Source organism: Austrofundulus limnaeus, unplaced genomic scaffold (genome assembly GCF_001266775.1).
Source record: "Austrofundulus limnaeus strain Quisiro unplaced genomic scaffold, Austrofundulus_limnaeus-1.0 Scaffold11, whole genome shotgun sequence".
NCBI classification, from domain to species: Eukaryota; Metazoa; Chordata; class Actinopteri; order Cyprinodontiformes; family Rivulidae; genus Austrofundulus; species Austrofundulus limnaeus.
In genome coordinates, this window is record NW_013952413.1 from 2,850,758 (window position 1) to 2,856,867 (window position 6,110).

A 6,110-nucleotide genomic window follows, 5' to 3' on the forward strand; every position below is an offset into this window, starting at 1 on the left:
TGTGTGTGTGTGTGTGTGTGTGTGTGTGTGTGTGTGTGTGTGTCACCAAAAACATGTCATGAATTAGTGACTTTTTAGTGCCTAATTGAAATGGTATAGAGTAAACATTGATGTGGTAGTTGAGTCATTCACAATTATAACACCTATTCTAARCATGACATCGCACAATAATAATTACACCATATTTTCATGGTGTGGCTTTAAAGAGCCACTATTATGTGTTTCTCAGGCATATAGTTCAATTCTGTACCAAAAGAAAGTAACTATGTCACCTTCAGTTGTTATGAAAACGCTATCAGTTTRTATAAAACAAAAATAAATTTGATTTTGCATCATAGCCATTACTAAACACCTTGAAACTGGCCTCTGTCCCTTTAAGAACCTCTTACCGCTTCRGTCACGCCCATTTCTGCAAGTCATCACAACAGCTCCATGCTGTTTACAACCAGTCTYAGAAGTGTTGTATTTTGTTGTAATAATAATAATTAAAAAGCAGCAACATTATTAGTATCAGTTTTGGAAAGTAGCAACTCGGGATACAAGTGAACCTTACTTGAATTATCTCACGTCAGACCGTAAAGTAGGTTTTCTGAAGAACCGGAGCGAGTAGAGAGATGACGTTTCAGCTGGTAAGATACAGTATACAGTATCTCAGTCATCCTGACTGTCACACATCAATGTTAAGCTCATTTATTAATTACTAAAATGTGGTGTAAGCCAACTAAAGAACACAGATCGTAATATAAGTTACAAATGGTAACTGTAGATCTCAGATGGACCAAACAACCGAACAAAACAAGAGTTGGGTTCAGCTTACCTGGGCCAACTGCAGCGATGTCCTTCTGAGTGTTGCAATTGCATCGTCTTTTAGTGATGATCTGGTTATTAGTCCACTGTTAAATTTCATTTTGTTCAGAAAACTATTTTCCGTAATGTGGTTCACACAAATATAACTTGTTTTTTTTTTCAGTAAGAGGGTTACTTCTTAAATTAAAGACCAACCATTTCTTAAGAACCGTGTCATCCTTGGCATTCGAAAATACGTACATTTCCTCAAAGGTATTTTTAATCTGAAAAAGACTGGAGTGAGAATTATTAGCTCAGCAGCCGCACGGTTTCACCAGTTGTTTGCTAGTTGTTGCTGCTGATAGCCTGCAGGAGAYGTGGGGGAGGTGTGCTCTGTGATGAGGAGGCGGGGCTTGTAGAYACAGAGGAGGAGCTGCACCTAAAAGGTGGTTCTAGGCCCAAMCAGCCATTTTTGTTYTCCTGAATAGCTACAGGACAGKACAGKRTTTTATAAACATGCATGAATAAGTCAAAGCAAYACTCTAGATGTGTTTTTGATGAGGGAATGACTTTAAAACATGATATAAAACTCAAAAAAGTGTRTTTAAGGCTCACCTGTGTAGACTGGACAGGGTTAGGATCAGGGCTGCCCGTCAGGCTGTTGTTTCTCATTGAGCTCTTTCAGTTGGAGGTTTCTGTATAAAGAGACTCAACTTGTGTTGAGTCTGTTTGATGCTGCGGTTTGGGTCTTTCYTCAGTATACAAACGCAGGTTTAGGTGATTTATTTTTATTTATTTATTTTTTCAGGTTGAAGATTCTCTGAAAGTCATTATTTCAAAGCTGCTGTGACTCARCCTGCTCAACACCAGAGGTCATCCAGAGAATTTGCTCAGGCGCCAGAATTTCTCAAAGCAGACGGGTCAGAAACCGGCTTTTGATGCTTTGTTTCTACACTTATGACCCATCTGTTTGATTAGTTCCCATTTCTGCTCTTGTAGCATTTAGCCCGTATCGTTTGTTACGATGTTTAGTCATACTTTTTCCTTTTTTTTTTTGTTTCTTTACTTATACAATAACTGGAGGTAAAGTTTAAATTTGAAAGCGGTTTTTAAATTATCATTACTTGTCTTAGTGGGTGGAGCTTGCCTGTTCTCTCTGTGAACTTGTAGCTTTTCTCCAGAAGTGTGTTCAGCACAGAAGTTAAGTGAATGAATTCACACAATAAGGCTGTTTCACTTTTAATGCAAATGCTTAAAAAATACAATTGGAACAGACTGTCTTCTTTATGACCACAGAAACTTTTTTCTTTTCTTTTTTTTTTTCTATTTTAACAAAAGCAGTATTTTTCAGTCCAAGTTATCCATGTTAATTTATGCAACAAAAAAACCAAGCTAATGAAATTGTGGAATATATAAGTGTGTCCTGGTCTGAAGTAATGAGATTTGCCAAAATAAATATGCAAATTGAGTAAATTATTGAAAAGGCATGACTGAGGATTTATTAGTTTGTATGTTTATCTATAAAAAAAACCATCAATTTTTCAGAGTGCATCCTCTGCCTCGTCCAATAAATGAATCTAATCAAACTGTAAAGATCAATAATTCAGGTGCTCGTGCGTGCGCTCGGTCAGGTCGCACGTTTCTGCACACGTGTGTGTGTGTGTGTGTGTGCGTTACAGTTGATGTTGTCTGCTGAGATCCAACTTTGTGAGTGTTTTTGTCAAACTGACTCAGTTTTCACTTGGATCTGAAATCAGTTCTTTTGCTTCACTCACGTTTTTGTTTCTCACCTTTAATATCAGCCGTTTAAAAAGGATTACGGAACGTTTAGAGCACATGTATGGAATACGTATTACAGGTAGTCAGTTTTTTAAATAAATAAATAAATAAATAAAATAAACCATTTTGTGCCAAACCATATTTTTATTTTATTTTATATTTTTCTTCCTCCTCCTCTCGATTCCCCTGCCTCATTTGCAATGATTATGTTATCAGGGCAGCCAGGCAAAAGGGTGGAGCAACCATAATTTCAGAGCGGGATTAGGCAGAAATAACGAGGTCACCAAGTTACAGTTGCCATGGCAACGAAACATCCAAGAACACAGGATGCCATTGCTTTAAAAAAATAGAAGACACAAGGCCCAGGATTTTATTTTTTTTACCCTCTATTTCTGCCTCTTTCGTTTTCCCCCCTCATGTTTCTCCTCCTCTATCTTTCTGTCTCTGRCTCTCCCTCTCCTCCCTCTCCTCTCTTTCTTTCTTTTTTTTAAGCAGCGTGGAGCCGAGAGGAGCAGCTCACTTTCACTCCCTCTGTTTTCCAAAGCCTTTTGTCTCTGAGCATATTCAGAATAATAAATACATTGTTGAGCACATTTGCATCTTTCTGGTATTCAGATTTGGTAGGAGGTCTGTTTCCTCTTATTTTAACGTTGGCTGTGCCCGATCTATAAACCTCATTAGGGAATAAAATCCTCTCAATGCCTCCCAAAACTCCAGAAAAYATTTGAAACAACTCTGATTTTCTGTTCTCAGGGAGACAATTGATGTCCAGGAAAGTTTATTGGGGGGGGGCATTTCTCCAGTGGCCGGGCTGGAGCCTTTATTTTTGGACAGAGGTTGTCAGAAGTATTGGGCTTTAATTCCAACAGATATCCATCCTCGTGTTACACCTGGCTCCTRAATCTAGTGTCCAACAGCAGCTCAACACCTGGAACAGCAGCCAGCACCGAGCTGTAATTTTGAAGCACTATTGATCGTCTTTGGGATGATGCCGATTACACAAAGCCTGGGGAAAAAAAATGAGAGAAAGCGTTGTGGGGGGGTGGCAGACGATACACAGACAGTGGCTGAGCTTGGCAAGGTAAACACCAGGGGTAAATGAAGCTGCGAATTGTGCCGTGTGTGTTCAGTTGGCTGCTGATCATTAGAAAGTCTGGAGGATAATGGTGGTAAACCACAGCGGACGTCTGCAGCGCTCAGGACACAACCTGATCAGGAAAACTCTGCAGCTTATTCTGCTTTTTCATTTCATCCAAGCTTCTAAGTTCACCTTCGGGAACTGTGGGTCACATTTCAGAAACTGTTCCTACTTTCAAAAAACAGCCTAAATACCGCCCCCCACCACCCCTTTTACCTTTAAAAGGTTTCCTTCTACCTTTCTGAACCCAACAGTACATTGTATGCTGAGTGACAACGCTTTGCAAAGCTTCACCTGAGCGTATAAAGATGTAATAAAAATGCTAGAATTATAGATACTCAGTGCAGCCTGGAGGATTGAAGGGAAAACTTGCATCAGTCACTGGTTTTCAGATTTGTTTTTTAAGTGAAGATCTTCTCAGGCTCCATGAATCTGTTTTACAGTCGCTGTACATGTTTCTCTATATGACTCAATATGACTTTTAGTCACAAATGTTGAAACTTGGTTGGAAAGTCTAAAGCTTTGGTGGATGCTCGTGTTTCAAACTGACACTAGTTCATCTAGTTCTATATTTTTCTTTTATTGGCATCAAACGTTACATTTATTTACTTGAACCTGGTCATTTAAGGCCGGTTTATAAAATATAAAAGCATCCAGCTCGCCCTATTTTTTTTTCCACATGAGATGTTCCACTTCACTCCAAGCTCAGGTCCAGTACCAGAGGTCTGGAACCTGGAAGGTTCTGCACAGTGTTTTATGCCTGGTTCACACAGCAAGATTTTAAGATTGTCGGCTGATTGTCAAAGCCTGAGAGAGCCCACACGCCAAAGACACCAAACTCAAACAGATTTCACTCCCCAACATTCAGAGGTCAGAAGGAGAACGTTGCGAGATCAAACGTGAGTTCAGAGTAAATCGACATGGCTGACAAAAACAACCCAACGGCAATAGTTTGTGGACTATTTTTAACAAAACAAAAGCTGGTCTTTCTGGTGCTCCATGGCTGTTGTTTTGTCTTCTGTATTTTGGATTCCCCTCCATATTTCCATCACCTCGCTTTCTGCTTGGCTATACGGCACATTCTAGAGGCTGTGAGGTTGTTTGTCCTCGGGGATATCGGGCCAAGACATTCCTACTGGCTGTGTCCAAATTCAGGGGTTGCATCCTTCGAAGGCCAAATTTACCAGCCGCTWACGTCACAGCGCCACGCTGGAGTCTGTCCAAATTCGAAGACTCCTCCGTTGTTGCTGACAAATTTTGAGGGACTGGTCCGATGGATCTTTCTCAGCCCATCATATCCCATAATGCATTGCAGGTCAACCAAGTTTTTTTTTTCTGCTCGTAATGGTGGACAAAGCGGTATAAGAATTAAAATTTTTCAAGCAGTTGTGTTGTTAATGTTTTTGCCATTTGTATAGACATGTTTTTATTATTATTGGTGTCCATAAATAAAATGAGCTGGTATAGTGGCATAAATGTGCACGTACTGCGGGACACTTAGTTCTTCAAATATTGCCTTTAAGCTAATTTCATTGATTTATGATATTTATTGTAACTCCAAAGTGACAACACTGGCACGGCTTTCTTTCGACGGGCTTTTTTATTAAATGCCGTGAAAACTATAAAAACAAAACACAAAGCTTTAGACAGATATATTTACAGACAGACAGATGACACATGCTTTAACAAAGTTACCTCGTGGCCGCCTGCCACTTCGGAGGTTGGTCTTTAGAAGAATATCACTTCGTTCTCTGTTCTAAATCAAAGTATTAAATAATTAAAACACGACAACCAATAAATTTACAAAATATCACAAACATAACTACAAAATACCATAACAACACGAGACAAGGCTGCTGCACGTGCTCACCTCCAGGYTTCCRCTCMTTCTCTGTTMATCMAAGTCTCGCAGCACAATCACATGTACACAAATCTCGCGATAACTTCCAACAAAAAATAGTTCGACACGAAATAAAATATAATCATTTTACATGAATCTCAAAACGTAAACCAAACAACTTAAAATACATAAACCTAACAGTTAGAAATAAACATACATTTTTTCATAACATAAATCAGTTTAGTGACACCTACATTTATAATACACACAATATTCCCACAACTCCACTTGCAGTCACGTTTTGTGTCAGACTTCTTAACCTAGGAGTACTTTTACTCTAAAATCAATAAATGACACAATCGTGTGAATAACCACCTGCTCTGTGGAAACCCAGCCCACACGTTGTCCCACAGACAGGACAAAAGAGGAAACACAGAGTTTGGTTTCTGGATTTTTCCTAAGATGCACGCACATCCACCTCTAAAAAGGATTTAACTAATATTTATTTTCTACCATGCATCCCCCCCACCAGATAACCGGACTAACACCTTATTGGATTTTTTTCCT

The 6,110-nt window shown here is 39.3% G+C and overlaps 1 long non-coding RNA gene across 1 annotated transcript; it reads right to left on the reverse strand.

The window, feature by feature from the left end:
- Window positions 1–5,284: 5,284 nt before the first annotated feature.
- LOC106513267 (uncharacterized) lies at window positions 5,285–5,602 on the reverse strand. The gene is made up of 2 exons (XR_001309766.1): window positions 5,399–5,602; window positions 5,285–5,322 (listed from the first exon to the last, which is right to left on the reverse strand). It is a non-coding gene; the product is annotated as an uncharacterized LOC106513267 (long non-coding RNA).
- Between the last annotated feature and the right edge of the window lie 508 nt (window positions 5,603–6,110).